General features: G+C 36.9%; 1 long non-coding RNA gene across 2 annotated transcripts; it reads left to right on the forward strand.

The window, feature by feature from the left end:
• Window positions 1–4,886: 4,886 nt before the first annotated feature.
• On the forward strand, window positions 4,887–11,373 carry LOC149769898 (uncharacterized). 2 transcript variants are annotated; one of them, XR_016419020.1, is made up of 2 exons: window positions 4,887–5,140; window positions 10,922–11,373. It is a non-coding gene; the product is annotated as an uncharacterized LOC149769898 (long non-coding RNA). The 2 variants fall into 2 exon arrangements; XR_016419021.1 differs by lacking the exon at window positions 4,887–5,140 and adding an exon at window positions 8,279–8,497.
• Window positions 11,374–14,870: the final 3,497 nt, after the last annotated feature.

Consider the following 14,870-nt stretch of genomic DNA (forward strand, 5'->3'; position numbering starts at 1 on the left):
AGTATTGGTGTTTGTAAGCGCTCACTTAGGTTTGTGTGGATAGTAGAGTGTGTGGTTGTTTAACTTTCCTTTTGTGTTAATAGTATAATTGGGTTTTGTTTTTGCTTCCCGGTGTGTGTGAATAGCATAGTTAGGGTTTAATTTGTCTTCTCCCTGTGTGTGGATAGTATAGTTTTGGTTTGATCTGACTTCTCGCGTATGTGGATAGTAGATTTTGTGTTTAATTTGGCATCTCTGTGTGTGCGGATAGTAAATGGTGCGTTTGTTTCTGCTTCTTGACGTGTGTGAATGGTACATTTTGGGTTTGATTTGGCTTCTCAGCGTGTGTGGACAGAATATTTTGGTTATGTTTCTGCTTCTCAGCGTGTGTGGGTGTGGATGGTAAATTTGGGGGTTTGATTTGGCATCTCTGCGTGTGTGATAGTAAATGATGGGTTTGTTTCTGCTTCTTGGCGTGTGTGGATGGTAGATTTTGGGGTTTGATTTGGCATCTCTGCGTGTGTGGATAGTATATAATGTGATTAGGTGTTTGTATCATTATCTTTGTTTGAGTAGTTTATAAATTATGAGAAGGCAAAAGTAGGGAATGTTTTCCTTCACGTCCGTGCTTTAGATATAAATGTAAAAAGGGCCCGTCATTTGCGCCATTCTATGGAATAAGCGAAAAGAAGATGGTAGCAGTATCTGACTTGTTTAACCAGTTGAAGGAGACTTGGTATTGGATGATAGATCCGGAGTATGTAGTGGAAAGACTTGAAAGAGAATGGAAGTTCCCAGGCAGCTTGGACTTTGCAAACAATCTGTTCACAGACTGACACATCCGTTCATAGCCCGAATAATAAAAACCAGTTAAGGACAAATCTAATTTAAAAAAAAAAAAAACAATTTTTAAAAATAAAAAAAATCACTGTTTGGGAATTATGACGGTCTGCTAGGTCTCGTGGGTTCACAGACTGACACAGCCGTTCATAGCCCGAATAATAAAAACCAATTAAGGCCACAAAAAATTAAAATAGGAAAATAGGAATTAATTAAAACAGGGCTCCATAATAACATACAAACAACCATAAACAAGTTTTCACTCCAAACCAATAAGATAAGGAATCAAATAAATAAGGAATTCAAGAAGAAAAAAAGAAAAGAAAAAATTTATTTAAAAAAATCTTTATCTATACTGCCTTCCTGATCTACCCTTAACCGTCTCCTTGTCTCTTAAACAACATCTGGCTGAAATTTTAAATCAAGCTTCCACAGCTATTTCTACTAACATACTCAGTCAAATCCAGGCAATGTTGGCAGACGACCCCGAAGAATTTGAAACTTCCACGCTGGCAGCGGCCCTGGAAGTATCATCATCCAGTGGCGATGAAGCTGAGGAACCTGACCACCTAAACAGAGTGGAAAGAAAGGAAGGCTCTGTCTACCGGAATATGGGACTGGGAAAGGCAATTGATGATATCAAAAAAGCGGGCCACTTCGTCAATGCAATCCAATACATTAATTGGCGCTCTATTATGAAGCTTACTCAGAGTTCTCCTTAAGCCAGCTGACCGAGGCGGCTAAATACATCGCTAAACTTCATGGTTATGCCTTTCCAAGGGAAACTAACGAAGAAAGCAAACAGCCCAGCTATGCAGGAAAGCAGAGGACAGACGGTGAACGTTTGCCTGAAAACAAAAGCCCTTCTTAGGACTACTAAAATTGCCTGTAAATATCTAATAGGGATCCATTTTGGCTTGGTATTCCTCCTAGATCAACTAATCTTACATCTGAATTGATCTGTTTTGGTACCGCCGTTTAAATTCTCACACTTACTATTTTACCATGCGTTACTCAATTGCTATAAGTCGTTTAGACTTGACCGATTGGTTTTTAATTTCAATAAGTATGTACACTATGTACACTAAATTCAAACTTATTCAAAATGTATAACTCTTATGATTTGATTAATTGCAGAGGTGGCTAACACATTATTGGTATATTTTGTCCATTAGTAAAACTGGACATGATTTGGAATAAGTACGGGCTGGCGTTTTGGGGAGTACATGACATCCATGGCTGGCTTTCCGAGTACCTTTCCTCCTTTACCACGCTCAGACAACGTAAACGTGGCAGTATGTGGAACGATTTCCACCTGCCACAAGACCCGGTGTCCTAATGTGACGTCATCGCTGCCGACCAATCGTAGCGGGCGTCACATACTGCTTGGGTTGACACCTGGGGCATTTCAATCCAACTAAGAAACACGAGTGTGTGGTGTGACTATTCCCACTCATGTTTATTAGCCTTTCAGTCAGGTTGTTAAGGACTAGTTAGTCCTACACTTGAGTGGCTAAATTAAAAAGTACTCTGTGAGTACATAAAAGCCTGGGGGATGAGGCTTCTTTTCCTTCCCCTAGGAGTAATTAAAAATAACGCAGTGCGTGAATAAACAAGCGGTACATTTTCAAAAAAACGAAACCCACTATAATCCAACTAACCAACCAACAATCTGAAAATAGCCAGGGAGAACACTGAAGGGATGATAGAAGAAGAGGTAAAGAAGTTGAGAGGTTTCATCTCGCCTGAATATGTAAGAGTCGGAACATTGAAGCAGTCTCTTGAAATTGTTATCAAAGTCAGGTGTTTTTTGGATGATATCTTTAACTTGACAGAGTGGGCTTTTGTCAAAATGGGACGGGACCAAGTCCATAAAGCAGTGTGTGTGTGATTTGGATTTTTAACGTAGCTTTAACAATTTCCAGCCATATCGCTACGATGTCTGCAATGTTGCAGTTTATAGTGATGTCTAGCAATGGGGCATCATGCCGCAGACATGTAGCATGATGTCCCACCCAGTCACATTATCCTGGCACCAGGCCGACCAGTCCTAACACCTACCTCTTAATGCTGAGCGCCAAGCGAAGCAGCTCTTAGTACCATTTTTGTAAGTCTTTGGTATGACTCGGCCGGGGATCGAACCCACGACCTCCCGCATCCGAGGCGGACGCTCTAACCACTAGGCCACCGGAGCGGTTTCCAGAAAGCAGAAGAAATTATGAAAAGGGTCTTGGAAGAAGAAGTCAAGAACGTTAAAGACACATGGGCAAAAGATAGGAAAGAACAAGAGAACAGAAAGAAAAAAGAAGCATTTGAGAGAATGAACAAAAACTGGATGAATGTCCAGGAGAAATGTAGAGCGATAGGTCATCCAGACTGGATTCCTGAGTCGGAACACAAAGAGAAAGAAATATTGGGAAAATTTGGGAGATGGATAAAGAAATGGAGAAAGTAGAAGAAGAAAAAGCAGAAGAACCAAATGACTTTTCATGCCTAACCCTCCCAAAAAATAATTATTTTTTAAATGTGGTATCAGTGTTTATAATCCATGATATATTCCCATGTTTATTTCCCCTTGACGCTAGGCAGGCCCATGATATATTCCTTTGTTAATTTTCCCTTGACGCTATACAGGCCCAGGTTGTACTTCAAAGTACTTGTCGCTATATCGTCCCACGGGACCTTGTAATGGTAATTCCCATTGTCGCTATAACTCTTGTCGCCATATCGTCCCAGGGTGGTTTGTAATGCTAATTCCCATTGTCGCTATAAATCTTGTCGTCATATCGTCCCAGGGTGGTTTGTAATGCTAATACCCATTATCGCCCTATCGTCCCAATATACTACTCTGGTGTCTTTCTTTAAATGTTGGTCTACATCTGAAAAGTGCTCTACAGGCGTAGGCAATAATCTTTCCATTATTAGTTAATAATGTGCCTAGACCGACAGGAATTGTATGTACAAGTAATTGCGTTTCCTTATTAGGATCAAATTACGCTATTATTGCGTTATTTTATTAAATTCTGTTTTGAGTTTTTCAAACGCTTTATCGTTTTTTACTCCATTCCCATGGTTGATTTTGTTTGGTTAAGGCTCTAAGAGGGTCATTGATTGTTTGATGGAACACAGCAGGCGAAGTACAAACAAAATTACATTATATCCATTTCAAATATGGAAGATAACTATGTTCATAATTTCATTACTACATGTACTGCATTACATTGCTTTTGTTGATTTTATACATACTAAGCATTTCCTTATTGACGATTGATAAACCCATGTATGTATAACTTAAAACAATATCCGTTAAAAAATGACCCGGAAATCTGATCAAAATTCAACGCTGCGATCAGTTTTCAACGACTGTGAAATCAAAATTCAACGTTAAGAACTGACCCTGGGTCAACTTTCAACGTTAAAAGCAGACCCGGAGGGTCAGAATTCAACGAGGGTCAAAATTTAACACTACACCGGCTAGTAAGCGGCTACTCCATGCCGACACCAAACGGTGTCGGCGAATTCCAACTTTTCGATAGGGAATGGACTCTGACCCTACACCCCAACATAAATGTCCAAATATGAAAAATGTGGTGACAAGGGTCAGAGAAAACTCGGACTATGTAAATATTTGACGCTGATGACACAGCTTGTACTGAAATGGACTGTTACAGAAACGAGAAGGACAGCTAGCTTGATGTTGAGAAAAAAAAACACAAAACAATAATCTGAAGAAAAAAATCATGCAGAGTGACAAAATTACCTTAGATTACATCCATGACCCATTCTGACATAGGACCCTCTCTATCATACTATAAAAGAGAAGGTACGTAACTTCCAAACACTTGGTTCCACCCACGACCCTCTATTTCCATCTGCTATTTCCGTCTTTAAAGGCACACGACCATAATCTATGGCTTGTTTTACTCCTGAAATGTTTTCTATTCATCAAGCCATCATTGACTTTTCTGCGTTGTACCAAACTGAAGTTACAGGCTCCAAAACGTGCAATTTTCGCGAAGGTTATACTTAAATAATATACATGCATCAGAGAACCGTTTCTCTATGTAGACTATTTGTACCCAGGCAAAAATAGGTAATAACATGATCGCATCATGTTAGGAATCATTTGAATCTCTTCAGTTAATGAGAGTATACATTAAAGTATAACCTTTTGAGCCAATCATATTTCGCCGTTGACGTGTGTGCCCCAAAGTGTACATGTTTTGAAAATGAGAGTCGCTTGTATACGATGTGTGCAGTGAAGAAGACAATGTCTAATTCTTCCATGGAACATGATTCCTAAAGTTGAATCGAGTTAATGGTAAGTAAAAACTTACCTTTGCATCTACTACTATTCTGTAATTCAAGAAGGAATGTATCGTAGATTCGCAAATATGGTATATGTAGTTCTTTTCACCGGTTGTCACAAGAGCACGGCGTTGTCCCGGCAGGTAAAATTCGCGAAAATCGCTCGTTTCGGAGCCCGTAACTTCAGTTCGGTACAACACAGAAAAGTCAATGATGGTTTGATGAATAGAAAAATATCTCATCAAGCCACAGAGTATGGTCGTATGCTTTTAAAGACTGAAATAGCAGAAGGAAATCCAGGGTCATGGATGGAACCAAGTATTTGGAAGTTACCTTCTCTCTTACATAGTATAATAGAGAGGGTCTATGTCAGAATGTGTCATGGGGGTAATCTAAGGTATTTTGTTACTCTGTATGATTTTTTTTTCTCATTCAGATTGTTTTATTCCTCAACATCAAGCTCGCGTAGAGCACCTGTTTGCGCAATCTGTCTGACTATTTACATCGAGATCTTCAGTTTGATTTGAAACGCCGATAAGCTCACAATGTTAGGGACTCACTGGCGACACTCAGCCTAGAAATTACAAATTGATGAGTTGACGATATTTAAGACTGGAGAAGATCTGACTTGTCACAAGTTTCAAACTGAAATAATATTTTAGCATACACAGCAGTTCCAGCTACTCAACATGTATATAATTGTTTTAATAATAATTTGTGAAAATATAATCCGAAAAGACGAGAAAATATTAATGTAAGGGAGTGAGCCACCAGGCCATCTCTACATTTTGATTCATGTGCTAAAACCTTTCTTAACCAAGCAAAGTTAATCGAATCTTAATCCAAATATAAGTTGAAAATTATCATACGTCATCCCACTGGCTTTTTTCTATTAATTTGAATTAAAATTTCTATACATGCAACTAAATCTATCGCAATACGAGTATTTTGTGATATATGTATATACCTCATAACACTTACAATGCAAAAGAAAAGAAAAACATAGAGTGACTTTTTTTTAATAAAACGTCAAAATATTTGAACTATTCAGACTGTACCGCTGTCTTCTTGTCTCTCTCATATTCAAACTGTACGCGGTCTTCTTGTCTCTCATGCCGTATATACTCACTCACAAGAAAAGTACAACTGCAAATGCACACTCATGTCTGCCGTTGCATAATGTGCTGGCAGATCTGGGTCTTTGGATTTTGTTTGTTAAGAGTTATCAGTAGAACAAAAAACAGACCCTGATCTGCAGGCGCAATATGCTATGTCAGATCAGGATCTTTGCTGTTTGCAGTTGACTCCACTTGTGAGCGAGTCTAAATTTTCTTTGCGTAATTCTCCGTATTTTGTTCGTCAACAGTTTCATTTTCATTACTTCCTTCACGAAGGAACTTTTGTAAAACCATACTGAACGAAGACCATACTATTGTTACGAAAGGGATTTCTCACTACGTTATCGAACGCTGATCACTCTTTCAGCCTTTTCCTACCCAACTTTGATTCCTTTGGGTTCTCTAATAGAAGTTAAACAAAAGACTAAAAGGAAACTAATTTGAATATATCTATCTATCTATCTATCTATCTATCTATCGTGCAAGATGGCATATTAACATAAAACAGGGCGATAACAAATAACATACTTTATCTTCAACAAAGATGTCACACAGGCAAAATTTAGTGGTTCATTAAGACTTATTCTGTGAAATATTTATGTATTGCACTGAGACTATTCATCGTTATATATCTGCTACTTAACAATGGAACACGGTGACGTTGGATGTATCGAATTTCCTTTTAACATTCGTTCTTTGCCAGACATATCACTGCAAGACCTTTCCATAACTTGAACAGCCTTTGTCTCAGTAACAGTCAGGACCGATTTGGACCAATCGGGCCCCGCGCTCAGAGGGGCCCCGCACGTTAGTAATTTTTAAAAATATATCTATAGAGAAAAAGTAATTTTAAAGTGATTGAAGAAAAGTTTAAGTTCAGTATCATATAAAACTTGTTTACAAATTTATTTCCAAATGCTGTACTCACAGGGGGCCACGCGCGTAAAATCAGGGATCCCAGCCAAAATGATCCAAACTGGGCCCCGCAAGGCTAAGGCAGTTCCTGCTGACAGGGGTCAATCACTTCCATTGCTCGACCTTATCTATTCGGCCATATTCTTACCCCCAAAACGGATGGGATAAGGCAGAAAGAAAGGATACAAGTTACACGGGAAGCAAGTCGCTAGGCATGCGGAAATTAACTCTCAGCTAAATGCACAAAATCATTGGATTTCTATTCAGAAATATATACATGCTGGCGTGCATACATGAGATTATAATTAGAAATTGACACGTATATCCCAAACAGAAAAGAAGGCTGTTCTCCCTGGATACCAGATGTATCCGGGGATTAATGTTTGTCTCATATCTGAAGCTTTACAAACGTATGACCACTACTGCCACAGCTATATGAATTGATCTAGCCATAAAACCTTTCCTTTCAAAAGGAAGCGGTCAATGAAATTGGAAAGAAAATATCAGTGTTTCCTTAATTAGGAACAGTTTAGTTTGAGATTTTGTGGGGTTTTAGCGCCAGATTTTCAGCACACAATAGGCAATACATGGCCGCCAGTGTAATTGGAGAGGAAGAACTCGGAAAGACCTTTGAAAGAACCATAAACCCAGGCGAAGCTGCTGGCAAGCTTTCTCGCATAACCACTACGGTCGAGCCGAGACTCGAAACCCACGTGGACAAACTTGAGATGCATTAGTGATCTATGAAGGCGAGCGTCTTAGACCACTCGGCCATCCGGGAAATTCAAATTAGTAAAAGACACGTGATGACAAGCTTTTAGTAGCAACTAAATTCACAATAAGCAGTAATTTCATTAACAGATAACTATTTATATACAAATAGTACAAAACATTTAATTTTTATGGTATATATTGTTTAGTTTGGTTTACTTCCTACATCCAATTCTAAATAGGAAAATACCTGATACAAACGTATTTTGTGTATCAGAGCGGTCAGATATATACAGTCATATACGGTAGTGAGTGTCTGCAGTGCGTAGAAGAGCAGACTGTTATCGATCAAATTTTACCTTGTGTCAGTAGACATGCTGATCTGTTGTGAAGTACGTGAGAAAGCTTGCCGGTAGCTTCTCGTGGGTCGGTGGTTCTTTCCGGGGTTTTTCCGGGTTCTTCCTCCACCATTATGCTGGCCGCCATGCATAGCATATCTTGTGCTGAAAAATGGCGTTAAACCCTACAACAACAACAACAACAACAACAACTGTTGTGAAGGTCGACTAGTGTATTTAGTACATTGTGGCTCGTTGGTTATCTTCAGCGTCATGAGTTCTGATAAAGTACGATTAATTAGCAAATAATAGTTTCTTAAATTTATCCCTGTCAAATTTCTTGATTTCAGGCTGTCATGTGAATTATTCAGCTTTTTTTCTTTCATAGTTAAAGACATTGATATATTTGTGAATTGGGTGTTTTAGACTTGCGAAGTTCTTGAAAGTTATCTGAGGCATGTACAACTCCTATAGCATATAATGAAGCCAACATTAGTCGATCCATTTAGCTTTACATCAACTCTGGCTCATTTATCTACCTAAAACGGCGCTTTAATAAGCACCCCCTTGCGGAAAAAGAAATCTATTTCTAAAAGAAGTGAATCAATTACTAGTAACTAATGAGACAGACTTCGCTACGTGACATGTCACATTAAAGGAAAATGTGATTTGCCCGATGTCAACAGACATCAACTCGGAATTAAGTTATTTAACATCTTTAAATTGCAGAAACTTACTTGCAACACGTGTTGTTGTGTAAGAAGGCCGTTATGATTATTCCAAGCAATCACCCATTTTAAATTTAACAAGTGATCTGATTTGATCAGTTTCTTTCAGATGCATGCAAACGTATAGCAATTCCGTAGTATGCCATGGGGTTGATGTGGAATGAATTGGATCGACTACTGACTACCCTTGGCTAGCGAAGATGCTGCCATAGTCGGCAAATAGGTACACATAGTCACATATAGCACTATAATACAAACGAGGAAAAAAGAAGTGGGTGGAAGAAACTCAGAATATTAAGTCTTCAACAAACAGCTGGTAATGAATTACTAAGAGCTCTGAATGAAGCATATGAACAGACCAAGATACGACAAAGCTGACAACCGTTTGCTATTTTTGCTATGTCATGAAGTGACAACCATGGCTGTAATCTCTTCATGTTAGTAAAAGTATGACGACCACATCTACAGAGGGTAACAGCTTACAGATGCTTAAAACGAAGTCTTAACATGATAAAGAGTCATTTTTTGGTCATTTAATATGTGGTTTAAACAATAATAACAACTAGGTGATGATCATAGGAATTTGTGCGTTTTCATATGTACAGCAACAAACATAGGCTAGAAACAGCATATGATATACTAGTGTGATAAATCAGCCCCCCCCCCCCTCAACAGTCTGTGTTGATACTGGACGACCTGTAGGTCCGAACTCACCTATTCATAAAATCAAGGAATAGTTTGCCGGCAATCTAGTCCGCAACACATCATTGTACATGTTATACACATAAGTCACCGGTAACGTAACCATTTTAAATTTATGGCAACATACGACTGTTACCAAATACCATTAAGTGTCTAAACTGTACGCTGATGTGTTCCGGACAGATTTATAGGCATCAAAATTGCGTAGTTTATTAAACAAGTGACATCAGACCGAAAAATCATCCATCAGTATAAATGCAGATTGAGGGGGCTAATTTATCTGACTAATATTGTGCATGTTAGGGGTTTTATCAGCTTTAATTAATTATGTATTCTCTAATGGTGATATCAGCCTCAAGATGAAAATCTATCCTAAATCAGTCATCATATGTAACGGTTCTTTTACTTTGATGAACAAGAAGCCTTAAGTTATATAATAAAACTTGAACACATGATTCAAGTTGTATGCATGCTGAACTCAATATATGCCAAGAGGAAACGAGACTTCCGTCTCTCTCTCTCTCTCTCTCTCTCTCTCTCCGAGAGAAGCTAACATAGAGAGAGACAAAGTATATCTGACACTGTATGAAAATAAAAATTGAAATTTGACGTGTAATTAAGAACAGACGAGAGAGAGAGAGAGAGAGAGAGAGAGAGAAAGGAACTGGTGTAATCCTCGACCTGCCATGGTTTGTGCCCTTAAAGCTAGTTTCAGCTAGTGTGATATCCTGTTTTATATTGGACAGTCTGGTTTTCAGCTGGTTTGTCCCATGCTTAACATAATCATTTTTACGTGTGTGCAAAAGGAGACTCCGGTATTCTGAGTTCCGTCAGTGGCCACAATAATTTTAACGCTTTCAAAAATATTAAAATCACAATACAAAGAGTTAAACTGTATTTACGTAATTTATTATTCATTGATAAATCTTTCCAAATTGTTTGCTGGCTACCATTTTTGTGAATGTGTCTGTCTTTTATATGGTGCAATTCTTTTGTAGCCAGATTACAAAGTAGTTCCTTGTTATAGTGGATTTATAATGTCTGTCATTCTGTCCTGTTTTATATCAACGCTTAAGTTAAGTTTTACGTCTGCCATAGAGATGCATCGTGAATAATAAAAATTAGGCCACTTGTACCCACACATAACGATTTGTTAGAAGAACTCCTCCATTCAGACAAAGCAAAACTTTGCACTACATCCGCACAACCCCGTGATAATATTAATGTGCAAGTGAACAATTGGAGTAGATCTTTTTTTTCTTTTTTTCTTCTTGTTTTATAGGTTTTGGTGTTTTTGCGAGGAAGAAGTTCGAAGCAGAGAAACCAGTGTTTTTGCACTACAACCACAGAACCCCAAGTCGATTTTCTTTTGTTCTTGAACAAATGGAGTACATCCTTTATTTCATGTTTTATTGGCTGTGGTGTTTTTGCAAGGAAGAATTTCAAAGCAGCTGACATTCTCCTTCATATTTTGGAGAAAAGCTTGACAAGGAGGAGACGAAATAAAGGGAAGAAAAATGCGACTGCAGTATAGAGAAACTGGGATCGTTTTTTATATTAGATGCATAAAGAAACAGAATGGTGAGCTGATTTTGATGACACAATATTATTATCCAAACAGATTAACGGTTATAAATGATTTGATCATTCATTAGTCATCATCTCAGGAATCGAGCAAATTTTGAATGGTTTTCTGCAATTGCCACAAATAAAGTTGAAACTTTTAAAATTGAATGGATTCCACAAGTTTTACAAGTTTATTGCGATGACTTAATTTATGTTGGCATATAATGAAACCAAAATGTCAGTAATACCACACAGAAGATAAACAAAACATCAAAACCTGTGTCTGTTGATATCACCCCATTAAAACAACTCAATATTCTTAGAACAAAATTTTTAATTCTATGAAATGAAGTGAAAAATATTATGTAATACTAATCCTTTTTCGGGGGTGTCATCATTGACTAATGAGGTATTCCTTTCATTGCTTAGCCGAAAGTCTTTTGTCCACAAAAAAAAAGGAGAACAAGCATGACACTCTTCTTGTGTTATAACGTTGCTTTTGCTCTTTCTCTCTCTCTCTCTCTCTCTCTCTCTCTCAGCAATTAAATTGAAAAGGAAATGGACGAGAGAGACTCTTATGACAGCAACATGAAATGTAAATGACTTGGGAATCTAGAAATCAAAACCTTCATTGTATTGCTGATCTTTCAAACTGATGGGAACAAATTTCCTCGTCAGTTTCGTTTTCACATAAGCTAGTTCCAGCAGCGGGCTGATAATTATACAAAGAGTGTTCTTTTTTATTTCCCTGAAATGTTTGACAACTTAGAAGTTCAATACAATGTATTAATAAGGACTACTCTAATAAAATTGCTCATGAAACGATCGATCCACTATTGCGGCTGAATACAACATGCTCATAAATTTTAAAGGAAAACATTTAATAGGAAATGATATGAGGATATCAAAAGCACATTACAACCACATCTTAAAAGCTAAAAAGTCTTGCATGAGAATCTATTTAATCTATAAACAGTTCTAAAGAGTTTCAGTATTTAAATACAAAACGCATTGCAATTACTGATGTCATAGACTAATACTTAAACACTTGGGTAATAAATGAATGTTCTGCTCTCATTTACAGCATAATTTGCTGTGAGGAAAACTGATTAGCCTTGGCACCGTGTTCAGAATAATAAATCACCAGTTTAAATGCTAGACTGGTACAATTTTAAAATTTGCATGGAAATAAATTCATCAAATTTCACGTAGGAAGTGTTTCATAAAATGTTTTATTTTAAATTTGATATGCAAACAAATCCATATTATAGTTTTTATATATGAAAAATAACTACCTGCACTTCATGAAGATTGAATATAACGTTAGCATTCTGTGCGATTCCATATGGTCCACATATAAACTTAGCCTTTTGTGGTTTTCACTGTTACCAACTTAACAAATACAGTTCTAACTTTATTTAAATACACTGCATGCCTACCAGCAGAATTTCATTAACAATATACATTTTCTAGTCTTGTCAGAATCATTATAGGTTAATATTGTTGCTGAGAAATCTATTTTGTTTCAGATTTTGTGTAGGTGCCAAGTAATGTTCACCATTAGAAACCTCAGAACTCTTGATCTTTTGATTTATAATGAATGAGAAATCGTTGTGTCGTCTTCGCTAGCCAAGGTTCCGATAACCCTATCTACATCGGGTTATCGGAACCTTGGCTAGCGAAGATGCCATTATGTTAACACCAGTACTTTTAATAATAGTGATTTTCATGCCTATCAGATCTATAGCGCCACTTAAAAGAATACCTAACAACCGCTGTCCCTATCAATATCGTGCATATGTATTGGACACAAGATCCCCCATTCACTTCTGCTTACTCACACCTATGTGTTCTTACTGTTGTTTGTTGCAGTCTCACTTGGCGGTAAAGATCAAATAACTCATCACTTGGCTGTGTAACACACTGGTTGAGGCTTCGTACCATATGTAACCGAAACGATAGTACTCCACTCAAGTGTGTCAAAAGAAAACCAAATAAATGGGAGATTATAACGCTGTTGTACGTGATGATATCACTTCAAAAAATCTTTCAGATGTAGACACTACGATCTTACAGAAATAAATGTCCGTTAGATAGGCCACTGACAGTTGTGTTCAAGTTAGTTGAACATTAAAAGATGAATTCAAAATAGCATTTAAAAGAAAGCTGTTCTAAAGCCAGTTATTCTAAAACTGTGTTTCTGGTATTATAATAAAGAACGCATTAATTGTAAAAGCTATTAATGAAATAACAGGTATATAGTGTATCCACTGCTGGTGTTAAGCATTCAGTTTTTATGTCAATAGACTGTAAAGGAAAGTTAAGACGTACATAAGATTCAGTAGTGGAGCTGGCAGAATGAAATTTTATGTAGTACGCGTCGAGACATCACTCTAGATGTCGTTAATTGCATGAATGAAATCCTAACATTTAAATTTATTTTTTTTACATTTTGAAAGAAAAATGTTTTTGGTTTTTTTGGTGGTGGTGTTGTTGTTTTGGGATTTTTTTGGGGTATTTTTTGGGGGTGGGGTGGGTTCATTTTAAATGATGCGATAAAAATAGTTGAGTCCACTGCAGTCGATAATAAACATGCAGACGGAGTTTTTGTCAATTACATTTGTCCTATGTATAGATACATGTATTTGTCCGATGTATAGAGAGATACATGTATTTGTCCGATGTATAGAGAGATACATGTATTTGTCCTATGTATAGAGATACATGTATTTGTCCATGTATAGAGAGATACATGTATTTGTCAGATGTATAGAGAGATACATGTATTTGTCCGATGTATAGAGAGATACGTGTATTTGTCCGATCTATTCTTGCAAGCACTTGCTTGTAGATGTGTTTATATAAATTGTCTAAAACAAGTATGTAAGACATCTGTCTTTCAACGATTCTCCAATAAGAAAATTAGTTTTCCGTTAGTGGGACTTCATTGCATAAACAGTATTCTCTTCATACTAAACCGTGACCAACATAATTGTTCTACGTGTATAATAATTAGTATCTTAACTACATAATTAAACAGATTGATAACACTGAGTTCATTTGAAAAATGAATTCTGTATTTAGTTGGACAAAAGTTATGGCAGCAATATTGTTTTAATACGTCTTTTAAACCTTTCAAATACTAACATTACTTTTGGTCGCTATGGCAACGAAATTAAATCTATAATAATTTATCAATTTAAGTATGACTAGCTTTGGTTCCTTATCAACAGACTTCAAATAAGTAAATAAATTATATTTTATACGGAGACCATTTGTGAATAATTGCACTACAAAAATATTCCATCATCCAAATTGTGTAAGATTCCGATACGTATGGACATGTTGGAAAGTAGAGTTTGAATTATCTAGCATAGAACTAAAAGTAATGAACTGAGATATAAGTCATATGTAGACAAAATGCAACTGTTTATGTACACATTCTGAGTAACTATATTTGATCGAAAAGTGTGCATTACATTCATTTTGATTTTTGTCAATAAATACTTATCCACCATTTTTCTATTTTGTTGAGATGGTAACTATGAACATGCATCAATTTCACTCACATATTTTAGTGTTAGCAAGTTGCATCTTCATGCATATATGCGTCACTTTGTACAGTTTGTCCCCAATCTGAATTTATATACTAGTTTTGAAGTAGT

Source organism: Sinohyriopsis cumingii, unplaced genomic scaffold (assembly GCF_028554795.1).
Source record: "Sinohyriopsis cumingii isolate HCF-2022 unplaced genomic scaffold, ASM2855479v2 utg003074l, whole genome shotgun sequence".
NCBI classification, from domain to species: Eukaryota; Metazoa; Mollusca; class Bivalvia; order Unionida; family Unionidae; genus Sinohyriopsis; species Sinohyriopsis cumingii.